Below are 15,301 nucleotides of genomic sequence, written 5' to 3'. Positions count from 1 at the left end.
TCTTTTGAGTAATCGTTGGATTGGTGTCCATAGGATTGGTTCCCTTAAACAATTTTTCTTTGAGCTTGGGATTGGTGTCTTTAGGGTTGGAGCCTTAGAATAATCTATACAAGTTAGAATTTTTCATTTTTGATTTAGAGGATTGGTGCCTGAATACTTTTATTAATAAAAAAATTTGTTTAATAATTTATGGGAAAAAAAAAATTGCCATTAATAACAATTGAAAGAAATATTGATTCACCCCCCTCCTGGTATTTCTAACAATTTGAACAAGAGAAGCTTCATAATTAGACTAGCAGCTAGAAAAACGATTTTTAAATCACAATGGCCAGTAAATATGCAGGAAAGGTGTTGCAATTTGATGGAACAAATTTTTCTTTTGGAAGGTTTGGATGAAATTATATTTGATGTCTCTTGGACTAGAAGTATGACAGTCAGTACTAGATGGTTATAAAGTTCTACCATCTCCACCAGTAGATCAGGATGGAAGAAAAATTTATATATCAAATGCTAAGGTTGTAAATTCTATAAAAAGTGGAATATCTGCCTCAAAATTTACAAAAGTTATGAATTTTGAATCTGCTAAGGAAATGTGGGACATGCAAGAAGGTAAAACTCCAAACTTTTAGATTACAATTTGAAAGTCTAAAAATGAATGATGAAGAAGACACTGCGGATTATTTTTTCCAAGTGGATGAAGTTTTCAACTCACTCAAAGATCTAGGTGAAAATATTGAAGAAAAAATAGTAGTCCAAAATATTTTAAGATCACTTCCAGAATGTTTTGATTCCAAAGTCAGTGCCATAGAAGAATTAAAAGATTTGGATACCCTATCAATGGATGAACTTCATGAAAGTCTCATTGCATATGAAATAAGAAAAGGAATCTCAAATCCTAAAGAAGTTGCTTTCAAGGCCTCAAAAGCATCCAAAAAAGGGAAAAGTTGTAATTGTAGCAGTGATGATTTTGGTAGTGAAACAAAACTAGCACAATTTGTGAAGAAGCTAAGGAAATGATCCAAACTCAAAGGTAAGTATCCTCTCATTTGTTTTAAGTGTGGTAAAATAGGACATTATGCTGCAAAGTTTCCTTTCAAGAATGATAGTGATGGTGAAGATGAACCCAAAAAATAAAATATTCAATAAGAAGGGACCAAATAGAAAGAATTTCTTCTCCAAACAAGATGATTTTGATGGAGATGAATTCAAGATAAAGAAGAAAAGTTCAAATAAAAAGACCTTCCTTCTCAAAAAGGATAGTGATGACTTTGATGAAGAAGATGACTATGCTGGAAATAGTGAAGTATTATTCATGGAATTCACAAATGATGATGAATCTGAAGGAGGAGAAGAAAGAAATGTGGATGAATTGTTGATTAGTGCAATTGAATAAAATGAAAAACTAAAGAAGAAGGTCATTTCCCTCAAAAATGAAAAAGAATAAGCAAAAAGGAGAGAAGAACTCTTGAACAAAAAACTAAAAGAAAAAGAAGAAATGTGTGAGAAACTAGAAGCCGAAATTGTCTCTCTAAAGAAGGAAGCAAATCAGGTCAATAAGAGTTGGATCTTTTAGAAGCTAAGACCCTCCATGGTAATAATTGTCCTTTGGTTTTGTAATCAATGTATTCATCACATTGAAGTTATTACTTTTTCTTCTCTAATTCTTATCTTTTACATAGATTTGATTGGTCTCATAGATGATGGAAAAAGGAGTTCATAAAGTCTCGAGACTAAGATTTTATAGTCCCCAGCTAATGCCAATATTGTAATTAAAGAAATGTTGATTTTATTTTGTAATCAAAATTAAGGCAGATTGCCACTAATGAACATATAAAATACAGGCAAGTTATACTACTTTCCTTCCATTGTCTATTTTATTATATTATGTTGAATGATTGATAGATCTATGTTTATGTGCATGGCCTTTGAATTCTATGTTAAATGAATGTATAAGGCCTCCTCTAATGTTAACATTTATGATCATTTATGGTCTTCTACAAAGGAAATCACAATCAAGGCACCCTTTGATAACAAACCATTTGAATATATGTTTGGTGGTACATAGTGGTTCACCCATTCACCTTGAACATATACATCATCTCTATATTTTGTTTTTAATAAATTATAAAAAAAACATAATACATCACTCTATCTGTTCAATAAAAACAGTTTGACTCTCTTAGAAAATATCTCAATGATGTTTGAGGGTGCCCTATTAACATTGAAAATTCCATACTAACTTTCTCAACAAAATCAAAGGCAAACAAAAATCCCACCACCTATCTTAATAACCACCCCACCGCCAGATACATTTAAAATCAATCATCAGCTTGGTCTGTAGAATCTTCAACTTGGGACAGATTTTGTTGTACAGAAATCATCTTACAATTCATTTTGTTGTACAAACTAAAATTTCTAGTAGCTGGTGTGCAAGAGAATATTCACCAATTGACTGATTTCAAGCATATAAAATTTAAATCAATCTTGTCCATGACTATTCTTTGTTAAGTTATGGTATGTTCTATGCTTAGAGCAGTTTAATTATCTTTCTTGTTATTATCAACAAATTAGCAATCACATGTACATTAAGTAAAGTGAAGATAGAACATTTAAACGATCAACAAAAAACAAGCCAAGACAAGAGACACAAGATGTGGCGGCTAGCCACGGACAAAACCCAATATGGGGAAACCCTTTGATCAAATCTTCTTTTATCTTCAATAATTCAGCAGAGAGAAATAGTATAAAGATCTTATTTATATCAGTAGCAACAAACCCTAGATCATCCCTAAACTAGGGCAGCAAACCCTAAATCGAACTTGTCAAGTCTCCACCGATGAGTCGTTCACCATGCGCTAGTCCAAGACTTCATCGTGCACTAGTCCAAGACTTCGTCGCGCATCAGTCCAAGACTTTTTCATGCACCATTCCAAGACTTCATCGCACATCAATCCAAGACTTCGTCGTGCAACAGTCCAAGACTTTGAACGACCTGTTTTGGCTCGGGTGAGAGAGAGAGAGCCTTTCTGCGCAGGACAGAGAACAGACTCTTTTTTTGCACAAGAGAGAGAGAGATATGATGAGAATTCAGTGACCAAATGAGGAGGAGTAATCCTGTATTTATATCCAAACGTTGAAGGTGAATAGATGTGTTTGTTGGGTGTCTGAGCCTACATAAGTTGTTGGTTGACTTTGATAATTTGTCAATAATCAAAATAAATTCATATCTCCATAAATACTTATCAGAATCAGATGATCTTTAGATTAATCCTACACCTCTCGACGAGAGGAATCTAGGAAAAATATTATCAGCCATGAATAAGGTGACCCACATGGATTTTGGCCCTAGTTTCCAATTTTAACACTCCCTCTCAACTAGGGAGAACTCTATCTACAATTTGTCTGACCATCGCTACTATTCATCCATGAAATGCACTGCCTTGTACAGCTTGACCCTGCTCTGCTTCATTCTTTTCTGCTTTGCTCAAACTATGAAGAAGAAGAAGTGATCGAGGATGTCTCATACCATCCTCCACTAACCCGAAGTCAATCTGGAGTGTGTACCACTTTCACTAGTCCCAGACCAGTCCTCTACTGACCCGAAGTCAATTTCAAAGGGTGTACCACTCTCACTAGTCCCAGACCAATCCTCTACTGAACCGAAGTCAATTTTAGAGGGTGTACCACTCTCACTAGTCCCAAACTAGTATCATTGATCCCAGATCAATGGAGGTCATCCTAGCATAGGGAGTACAGTAGATACAACGATGCGTCCATCGATAGAACTACTATGGTCCCTATCCTCATTTCTTGCTCATTAAGATGAGAGGTACTTCCCATGAGTCCCAGACTGCATGGGTAGGATGCCTCGATAGGAGAACTAATCATCATGTCCACAGGAGAGCGAATCATCTTATCCAGTGGATGCCACAGAGAACTAATCATCCTGGCCTACAGGAGAACAAATCATCCCATTCCACAATCACCATGGAGAACGAATCATCCTGGCCCAGAGGAGAACTAATCATCTTGTTCCATAGTCACCACGGGGTGTCAGGGGAAGGTTGAACCTTTTATCCTGTACAAAGCGCACCAATAGGGGATGGTGAGTTACCCTATGGTCATATGTTGCTCCAAGAAGTACCCCGCACCCCCTTGGAGCTCCCAGAGCTCAGTAAATCATACTTGACCCTCAAAAGAGGGTCTCTGAATGACTCTAAGTCGTTCTCGGAAAGTCAGAAATTTGACCTTTCCTAGGGGCTTTGTCAAAATGTCGGTGACCTGTTCATCTATACTGATATGTTGGAGCCTTATAGCTCCCTGCTGCACCATGTCACGAATATAGTGGTACCTGATATCGATATGCTTGGAGTGATCATGGAATATGGGATTATTTGATAAACGAATCCTGCTTTGGTTGTCACATAGGATCATGGTGGTATCCAATGTAAATCCAAACATCTCACTGAAGAGATTTTGTAACTAGACTGCCTTAGAGGAGGCCATGCTAGCAGCAATGTACTCTTCCTCGGTGTTACTCAAAGCCACGGACTTCTGCTTCCTGCTCATCCAGGATATCAAAGCACATCCCATGGAGAAATAGCACCTAAAAGTGCTCTTACGGTCCACCACATTGCTTGCCCAATCAGCATCAATATATCCAAGTAGTCTCACATTTCTGGCAATGTATCTTAACCCATAAGTAATTGTGCCACGAAGATATCTCTGCAAATTCTTGGCACCAATCCAATGTATGTGGTGAGGTTCAACCATGTGTTGACTCAACGTGTTGACTGCAAAGCATATATCTGGACGGGAGTTCACTAGGAACACCAGTGCTCCGATGAGTTAACGATACTCGGTGGTATTTCGTAAAACAAGTCTAGCAGCACTACCACTTAACTTCTTAAAGTCAAGCTCCATCGGGGTGGTTACAGGCTTGCAGTCCACCATGCCGAATCTTGCCAATATCTTCACCACATATTTTCCTTGAGATAGGAAAATCTCCCTTGGTCTCTGCTAGACTTCCAGTCCTAGGAAATAGTGCATAATTCCTAGGTCTTTCATATCAAACTCAGAATCCATCTCCCTCTTACATTCATGAATGAGAGGGTCTGCACATGTTAGAAAGAGGTCATCAATATATAGCACCAGTATGAGAGGCTTGTCATCTATAACCTTAAATTAAAGGCTAGGGTCGGCTTCACTCCTAGTGAATCCCAGCTTCATCAAGTAGTTATCGATCCTCTCATACCATGCTCGAGGTGCTTGCTTTAACCCATAGAGAGCCTTCTTCAATTTGCACACATGAGATTCTTGATCATGCATCTCAAATCCTTCTAGTTGCTCCACACAGACCTCTTCTTTGATCGAATCATGTAAGAATGCAGTCTTGACATCCATCTGATGTAGGTTCCATCCTTGCAAAGCAGCAAGGGCTATGATCGAGCGGATGGTGGTATATTGAGCAAAATGTGAAAATATCTCGTCATAGTCTATACCTTCCTTCTGGGAGAAGCCATGAGCAACAAAATGGGCCTTATAATTTTCTGCACTTCCATCAACTGCATGCTTTATCTTGTAAATCCATTTTCAAGTGACAACTACCTTGTCCTGGGGTATGGGGACTACATCCGAGACATCATTCTTCATAATAGACTCATATTCTTCGGTCATAACATCCTTCCATACTTGATGCTTGATGGCATCTATGAATGATGATGGCTCATTTTGGATGATCGTGCTCATGATGGTCAGGTATCCCTGATACTTGTTCGGTTTCTTACTTTCACGAAAGGTTCCTCGGGGTGTTGTGTGTCCTTCAACATCATCAAGTGTCCCCCTAAGCCATGAAAGCCTCTTCCTTGAAGAGGAGGGATCAGGCAGAGGAGGATCAATAGGATCTATGGGTTCTTCCACATTGAGCATTGTCTCCTCTTCTTTTTCTTTCGGTTCCATGGTGTCAGCTTCTTGAGTGTTCCTCAAAGTAGGAAGATTGTCCACCTTGCTAAGGGCCATATCTTCGTCAAAGGTGACATCATGAATAATCTCGACTTCCCTTTGACCAGCTACATAGATTCTATAGCCCTTAGTATTTTCACTATAACCCACAAAGATTCCTTTCTTTCCAGATGCACCCAATTTATTCCTTTTCTCTTTCGGCACATGAAAATATATCGTGCTTCCAAAAATTCTAAAATGAGATACGTCAGGTTTCTTACCAATGAACATTTCTTCAGGAGTTTTGGAACCCAATGCTTGATGAGGGCATCGGTTTTGTACATATACAGTGGTGTTCGCAACTTCGGCCCATAGAAACTTCTGAAGTATTTGATCATGGAGCATATCACGAATAGCTTCCACAATCGTACGGTTCTTCCTTTCCGCCACACCATTCTACTCAGGAGTATAGGGTGTAGTGGTCTCCCTCTTAATGCCAACCTCTTTGCAAAAGTCATGAAACTCATTGGATTCATATTCAGTCCCATTATCAGTCCTTAGGATCTTGATCTTCTTTTCGGTTTGATTCTCGATCAAGGCTTTGAAGTGTCGAAACCAGGAGAACACTTCATCCTTCTTTTTCAAGAAATATATCCAAGTCTTGCGAGAATAATCATCTGTAAAAGTGAGGTAATATAAAAATCCTCCCAAAGAGTTCACAGGCATCATACCAGATATGTCAGAGTGAACCAACTGCAATATATCGGAGGTCTTGCTTTGGCTTGAGGGGAATGGTCCCCTTTTGAGCTTCCCTTCGACACATCCTGGACATACATCTTCTTGCTCTAATCTGAACTTGGGCATCCCAGTTACCATTTTTCTTACATCAGGTAGAGCTTTATAATGAAGGTGAGTAAACCTCTGATGCCATAATTCAGACTGAAGAGATGTGTCACAAGTCATGACACCCAACGGACTTCCTCTAGCCTGATATAATGAATCAACTCGAAACCCAAGAGTAAAAGCATCTTTAAAGTTCTTTTTCCATAAACGTACCTTGCCATCGCTAAAAGCCACCTTATAGCCTTTGTCTTCCATTGCTGAAATGGACACCAGGTTCTTTTTGAGATCAGGTACATATAACACATCTTGTAAGTGGATGGTATTACCCTGATTTAGTTGAAGAGTGACATTTCCTATGCCTTTCACAGGATATTTTGAATTGTCTCCAAGAACAATTTCCAAGTTGGTTTCTTTCTCTACCAGATTATAGAGAGCTTCTTTGTAACCAGTGAAGTGCCTTAAGGCACCACTATCAATAAGCCAATTTCACAATGAGTCCGGGGGAGAAGTAGTAGATAGAGCAGCTGGTAGATAATATTCATCTTGCTTATTGTCAACAGTGTTAGATTCATACTTGGAATTTCTTGCCTTCTTGAATGGTTGTCCTATTCCTTGATTTCTGGCACTTCTTTTGCCTCTGCCATTTGACTTTCCATTCCTTTTATTTCAATTGTAACATTGTCCTTTTCTTCCACCCTTTGGTCCAACCTCTCCTTTGAATATATGATCCAGACTTAAACAGGAATGCAACAAATTACAAAGATAACTATATACACAAAGATGCAGTGGAAATAATACTTCATTTCATTAATGGAAAATACTGAAATATGCTTACAACCAGAAATGGAAATAAACCAGCTAAGGCGATGGTAGCTTATCTCTGAGAAGAGATGTGTGGCTACATGCCTCTGAACTGTGTTACAATGAGGCTCAAAGGCCTATTTATTGTTGAGAAACAATGGAAAACCATTCACATTCCAAAACCTAACCCTAGAAGATGAAACGCCAAATTTGTGGCCCCATTTTTGGCTAAGTTGGTACATCAACTTCCCAGGGTCGCGAATTGGTCGTATTATCTCCGTTTGACGTGCATGATAGCCCATTGGATAGATCTCTTCGAGGAATACGACGGAAAAGATGATTTTTGGACAGAAAAATCGCTGACGGTAGATTTCCCAAAAAACGTCGTTTAGGGCCTCAAAACGGCTCCGGAAGTTTAGGACCCGAAAAACTACTAAAACTGTGCTATAATTAATGAAACTGAAAAAACTGAAAGAAGCACTAGAGGGGATCCAAGTGGAATTAGCGGGTGGCCACCAATATCCACCTGGATCATTCCTCCCCCCTTAGGAAGCAATGGTCCCCATTGCGTTGAGTTCCTCCATGAGATGAGGGAACTTCTGCTGCACTTGGTCCCTGGTGAGCCACTTGCCCTGGTGAAGGAGTTGTCCTACTTTAACAACTTGATACAGTTGGATAATCTGCTAGCGAGTGTGCTTGATCTGTGTGTCCATGATCCGATCAGTTGCAGCTTGTTCCATGCAAGCTGGATTTAACTATGTGGGTGTGAGTTGTTCTGCAATGTCGGACGTGTCTAGTAATGGTGGAAAGTATGGCCGAAGGCAGTCGACATTGAACATCGGGTGTAGGCCAAGGAATGGGGGAATGCTAATCTCAAATGCATTGTCTCCCACAGCCTTGGTAATGGTGTAAGGGCCATATCGGAGTGGTCTGAGTTTCCGATAGGCTCCGGTAAGGCGTTCCTTTTGCAAATGCAACCATACTTTGTCACCCACCTGAAACTTGTGTGGCACCCGATGTTGATCATGTCATTGCTTGTACTTAGCATTTGATTTCTCCAGAATGTCATGGACCTACTGGCGAATATGTTGGATGTGCTCAATGAAGTTGTTTTCCTTATATGTTTCAGACTGGACATGAGCAGAATCTACATGAGTAGCTGCAAATGGCATGGCCACATCGATGGGACATAGTGGCTGGAATCCCAAGCCCACTTGAAAAGGGTTGTGGCCAATTGAGCTGTGGAGAGCCCGGTTTTAGCGATGTTGAACATAGGGGAGGCTCTCGTCCCATGTGCGTGGATGCTTTGAGTTGTACATGCGCAGAATTTGTATGATCATCCTGTTGACAACCTCTGTCTGGCCATCAGTTTGAGGATGGAAGGCTGTGGACTTAGTGAGTTTGGTGTCCAGCATCGACCAGAGACTGGACCAAAATGTACCGAGGAACCTGTTGTCCCGATCTGAGATGATAGACTGTGGGATCCCAAAGTGTACCCATACTCGTTCAAAGAAGAGTTTAGCAGTGGCTTTTGTTGTGATATTCTTCTTGCAGGCCGCCATAATGGCCATCTTTGAGAACTTGTCGACGACCACAAAAACACAGTCATTTCCATGCTTAGTGGAAGGAAGACCTGACATGTAATCCATGGATATGGATTCCCAAGGCCAACTAGGGGTAGGCAGCGGGGTATAGAGACCTTGCTTCTTGATGGTCGGTTTGGCAATGGCGCAGGCAGTGCATGACCTAATGTACTTCCCGACATCCTGTCGAAGATTCAACCAATAGAAATACTTCTGTTGTACTACCACTATTTTTTCGACACCAAAATTCCCAACAACCCGACTGTAGTTTGATTCCAAAATCGTCTTGGCACGCTCGCTTGAAGGAACACAAAGGTGACCCAGGTGGCATAACAGGTCGTCCTGGAGGTGAAAATCTGGAACATGCTGACCATCCAAGAGGTTCTGGTATGTGTGGCCGAATTCTGGGACGCTTTTGTAGAGCAGTGGCCAATCAGAAGTCTCATGCCCACAAGAGTTGAGCACAGTGGTTAACGCCATGATCGGTGGTCGACTGAGGCAATCTGCAGCATTATTAGTGTTGCCCTTCTTATACTTGATATTCAAATGGAACTGTTGCAGTTATGTGGACCACTTCTGATGGTGATCATTCTGCAATTTCCCTTGGGTCTGTATGAACTACAGGGGTCGGTGGTCTGTGTGGATGACCATTTCCTTCCCCAAAATGTAATGGTTCCATTGTCGACAAGCCTGCACAATGGAATACATCTCTTTATCATAAGTGGGATACTTCCGGACTGTGTCTGAAAGTGTTTCACTGTGATATGCCACTGGATGCCCGTGTTGAGTAAGGACTACCCCAATAGCATAGTCAGAGGCATCTGTCTCGACCTCAAATGGTTGTTGTAAATCTGGTAATGCGAGCACTGGTGTCGTGCAGAGGCGATCTTTCAACTCTATGAATGCCTTTTGTTGAGATTCAAACCAAAAGAATTTTGCCTTCGCTCCTCCCTTGGTGACTTGACTCAAAGGCCAAGTGATATGAGAAAACCCCAACACGAACCTGCAGTAGAAGTTGGCAAGACCTAGAAAGTTGCGAAGCTCTGTAAGAGTGGTTGGAGATAGCTAATCCCGAATGAATTTGATCTTGGTTGGATCCACATGCACCCTCTGTTCATCAATAATGTATCCCAGATACTGAACCTGGGTCATGCCAAAAGTGCATTTCTCCAAATTGGCACATAGCTTGTGTTGTCGCAGTGTTTCGAGAACCTGTCGGATGTGGTGGAGGTGCTCTTCCCAACTCTGGCTGAAGATCAGAATGTCATCCAATTATACCACTACAAATGAGTTGGTGAATGGTCGCAAGATGTCATCCATTAGCCTCATGAAGGTTGCAAGAGCATTCGTCAACCCGAAAGGCATAACCAACCATTTGAAAAGGCCCTCCTTGGCTTTGAAGATAGTCTTCCACACATCAGAGGGTTCGACTGGTACCTGGTGATATCCTGACTTCAGATCAATCTTGCTGAAATATCTTTCCCCCTTTAGTTGGTCCAAGAGGTCATCAATCCGCGGGATTGGGTACCTATTATGGACAGTGATCTTGTTCAGTGCCCGATAGTCAATACAGAGTCTCCAAGTCCCATCCTTCTTATGTACCAACACAATTGGGCTCCCGCAAGGTGATGAACTCAGACGGATGTGGCCTTTCTGCAGCAGCTCCTGAATCTGCCTCTTGATTTCATCGTTCTCTAGAACGGAGCGCTGATAAATTGTTCCATTGGGTAGTGGCGCACTTGGGGTCAGATCGATGGAGTGCTTGACCTGACAGTGCATAGGAACCCCTACAGGGGAGGTGAAGATGTCCTCGTACTCCTCCACGACCTTGTCCATCTGTAGTTGTCGTGCAGAGGGGCCCTGTCTGGAGGTTGTGGCCACCATCTTCTTCTTTCCTTGAGGGAGTATCATCAGGAAAACAAATTTTCCAATTTTGGAAATGAACTTACTACATTTCTTTGTAGTAATCAAAGAGATGGCAGCAGGCGGTGCTACCTCTGGTATCCTGTACAACTGATTTCCCAATGTAATAATAATAGCACAAGGCCTTGATTCATACACAGCATGTCGCTTCCACAAGTATGGTTGTCCTAATAATACATCACAAACTTCAAGCAGAGAAATGTCACACAATACCTCATCTGTGAAGGGCTTGATGTTGTATGGAAGGCGACACTGTTGGCTCATGCGAAGATCCTGTCCTTGGTGCAGCCACCCAATGGTGTACGGTTGTGGATGTGTTGTGGGCGATAAGCCCAACCGCTTCATGACCTCTGTCGAAATGAGGTTCTTTTGGCTCCCGCTATTGACAATGAACTATAGTGAGGAGCCCCTTACCCACATCTAGGAGTGGAAGAGATGCTCCTCCTCCTCTGGATCTTCAGGTACATTTTTCTAGATCTTGGCAGTAGCAACAGTGGCGTTGGGATCTGCATCAATTATCTGCTTTCCTTTATCATTCCCCTTGTCAAGTTCTGACTCAGAGTCGGAACATGCATCTGATTCTGAAAATTTTAGCTCAGCCACCAGTGACTGCTTGGCCCGACACTCACTTGCGTTGTGAGTGGAGCTCTTATGGAACTCACACCATTTTCCCTATCCTTTTTCGGCTTTGCGGCATTGTTCTTTGCTTGTAGCTTTGGCGGGTTGTCTTGGGCTGCCCCGCCTTGGCTTTGTCCTTTGTTTGTGGTTTAGGGGCACCTTTCCCTTGCTTTGGATTCGCAGATCCAAAGTCTTGCTTCTTTTGTTTAAACATCTGATCGATCTTGACAGCATATTGGTATGCTATGCCGAGCGAGGAGATGTTCAGGAATTCCATTTCTTCCTGGATGTACTTGTGCAGGCAGCCGCGGTATTTGAGTATCAAATGCTGCTCTGAATCCTTGATACCCATCTTCGTGCGAAGGGTATGGAAAAGATTGGTGAACTCTGGCACATATTGATCCCTTCCCTGCTGCAGCGTGGTCCACTTTATGTATTCGTCCTCATAGCTTCCAACAGGGTAGTATTGCTCCTTAATGGCATCCCAGAATGAATTCCAGGTGGGTACGGCTGAAAATAGCGAGCCTGTAGTTTCATCCTTCTGCTCGCAGTAGGTTTCCCACCAGTCCTTGACGTGGGGGGCTACTTTGAGAAGAGCGAAAACAATCTTTTCCCGACTCGAAAATTCATGAACAGAAAAATATCCCTCTAGCAGATTTAACCATTTATCTACGGCATCTGCATCTATCTGACCCTTGAATATGGGGATTTCAAAATTAACTTGTACCTTAAAGGGCGTGGCGTTTCCATAGTAGCTGTTGGAAGCTGATGCGTCACTTTTGGGTAGTCGCTGAAGGATTTGGGCAAAGTTGTCCATCATCGCGTTCCGTTCTCGCTCGAGGGCTTCTTCGAGCAAGATTTTGATAAGATCTCCTGCTCCCTCATCTTTCTTCTCATCCACCATGGGAGGTCGTCGGGATTTTCGAGGCTGGTCTTGCAAAGGTTTGACCAGCTCAAACCCTAACTCCTTATATCCCGACCTGGTTGGGGACATGCAAAGAAAAACAGATAAAAAGCAGACCGCTCTGATACCACTGATCCAGACTTAAACAGGAACGCAACAAATTACAGAGATAACCATATACACAAATATGCAGCGGAAATAATACTTCATCTTATTAATGGAAAATACTGAAATATGCTTACAACCAGAAATGGAAATAAACCAGCTAGGGCGATGGTAGCTTATCTCTGAGAAGAGATGTGTGGCTACATGCCTCTCAACTGTGTTACAATGAGGCTCGACGCCTATTTATTGTTGAGAAAGAATGGAAAACCCTTCACATTCCAAAACCTAACCCTAGAAGATGAAATGCCAAATTGTGGGCCCCGTTTTTGGGTAAGTTGGTACATCAACTTCCCGGGGTCGCGAATTGGTCGTATTATCTCCGTTTGACGTGCATTATAGCCCGTTCGAAAGATCTCTCTGAGGACTACGATTAAAAATATGATTTTTGGACAGAAAAATTGCTGATGGTAGATTTCCCAAAAAACTTCGTTTAGGGCCTCAAAACGGCTCCGGAAGTTTAGGACCTGAAAACTGCTAAAACTATGCTATAATTAAGGAAACTGAAAAAAATGAAAGAAGCACTATAGGGGATCCAAGTGGAATTAGCGGGTGGCCACCAATATCCACCTGGATAAATTTAGCCCCAAAATTGTTTCTTCTTTTAGTATGAGAAGAAAAGGAAGAAGGATGACCTTTAAGTATGGGTATTTCTTGCTCTTCCATCCTTGTTTCTTCTTGAATGCATCCGGCCATTAATTTCTCAAATCCAGGAATTATGTTATTGTTGAGAAGAGTAGTCCTTAATATATACCATTCATATGGTAGTCCTCCAAGAGTTGTGAGTGTTGTTTCCCTGTCAGGAATTACTTCCCCAATAGATAGGAGATCTGTTGTGGGGAAAAATGCCTATGCAGGACGATCCTATCCACCTAAGGTGTGACAGTGCCTTAGCAACAAACGAGTATAGCTATATTGGTTTCTTCCTTTACGAAATGTGAAAGAAGAGAGATCAATAGACTTATCGGTGTCTTCCGTTTGTCCCTCGATCCGGTCTCTCTTCTCTTTGGGTGTTCACAGCTACTTGCCTTCTCGCTTATCCAGCTACAACTTCCTGCAAGATCACAAGATAACAGCTACTTGCGACAAGAGAACAGCTATTTGAGACAAGAGAAGAACACTACACAAAGATAGATATTCACATTCATAACTAGTTTAGGATTAGAAATAAACTAAACATGCTAATACATTCATACATCAAAATACATCAGCATATAGGAGAAACCAAGATAACTTTATTGATGAATAACAAGGTTCAGGAAGAGATACAACCCAAAGGGCTCCAATCCAGCATCTCCTTCCCAGCAAATAGAATTCCTCTCTTTTCCCCCTTCAAAGCATTAAGCACCCAATGATTTCAGTCTCAAACCAACAGCAATTCTTTGCAATCACAAAATTCCAGCCTCTAGATCTCATGGAGGAGAGATCCATATATAGATGTTTGGAGATAGGATGAGTCAGCTTGAGATTTGACTAGTGTCCTCTCCCTCTGTCAGTTCTTGATTCCACTTGGAGGTTCTTGCTTCCACTTGGAGATTAGGAACCTCTTACTCATCACTAGTCGAATTCCCTGAGGCAAGTGTCATTGAGGAAGATTTTGGAAGCTTCCTGGGTTTTGACACCTCGTGGAATGAACTTGCCACATGTCAACTCTCGCTCAGCGCAGGTAGCCAGTGTTGGCTTTGACATTCAGCGCAGGTAGCTAGTGTTGGTTTTGACATTCAGCGCAGACAGCTAGTGGAGCCACTGAATTGATCCTGAATTGACTTGTTTTTTAGCAGTTTCTGGTGGAGAACTTCTGTGAATTGTTGTGGTTTGTTAGCCTTGTTCCTCTAGGGGTAGGAACAATATGTTTAGGGACTTTGGATCCCTTAGATTATGGACATTTCATGCTCAATGCTGTAAGGCACAAAAATGTCTATAACAGTTGCCCCCTAAAGTATGAGGCTATTTATCGGGTGAAATGCTTTATCAGGAGGATCCGAAGTCCATCCAATGCTGGGAGGAGACCTGTAATAAGATACAATACAATACATTATTTTTCATACTGCTTTCATGATCTAGATGAGGCAGGCATTCCCATGCTCAGCTTTATAAATTCATTTTTCTGTACATAGAACAGACAATCGTCTGATGGTAGACAGATAATTTTGATGAAATTATCATCCTTTGAGTAGGATGATTATCTGCTGCAATGATGTACATGTCAATGTCTTTATCTTTCCTGAATATATATCGCAGCCCGGATGGATGAAACTAGATCCGGGGTCTTCAAACTCGTTCGATCTTCACTCTAAGTACAAGTCGATCCATGTGAGAAATGTTCTGAAGTCGAACATGGAAAGACATCGCTTCATTACCGGTCAATGAGGTAAACCGTTAACAAGCGCGAGAGGAATCACCGATAATGATAATGACCCTCAAGGTACTGCAGTACAATTCACGTGGTGTGAATAAAGGACTTGGCGTCGAACACCACGCAAAATCTTTCAGTCGAAGGTCATTGATGTATACCTATCGCCGGAAG

At 41.5% G+C, this 15,301-nt stretch overlaps 1 pseudogene; it reads right to left on the bottom strand.

Moving 5' to 3' along the window:
* Positions 1-15,301, bottom strand: part of LOC149214252 (uncharacterized) — a 157,839-nt pseudogene that overhangs the window by 51,026 nt on the left and 91,512 nt on the right.

Source organism: Pinus tabuliformis, chromosome 1_1, assembly GCF_031772625.1.
Source record: "Pinus tabuliformis cultivar Carrire ecotype Pingquan chromosome 1_1, CPIR1, whole genome shotgun sequence".
Lineage (NCBI taxonomy): Eukaryota > Viridiplantae > Streptophyta > Pinopsida > Pinales > Pinaceae > Pinus > Pinus tabuliformis.
This window is presented reverse-complemented; position numbering and strand designations above follow the sequence as displayed.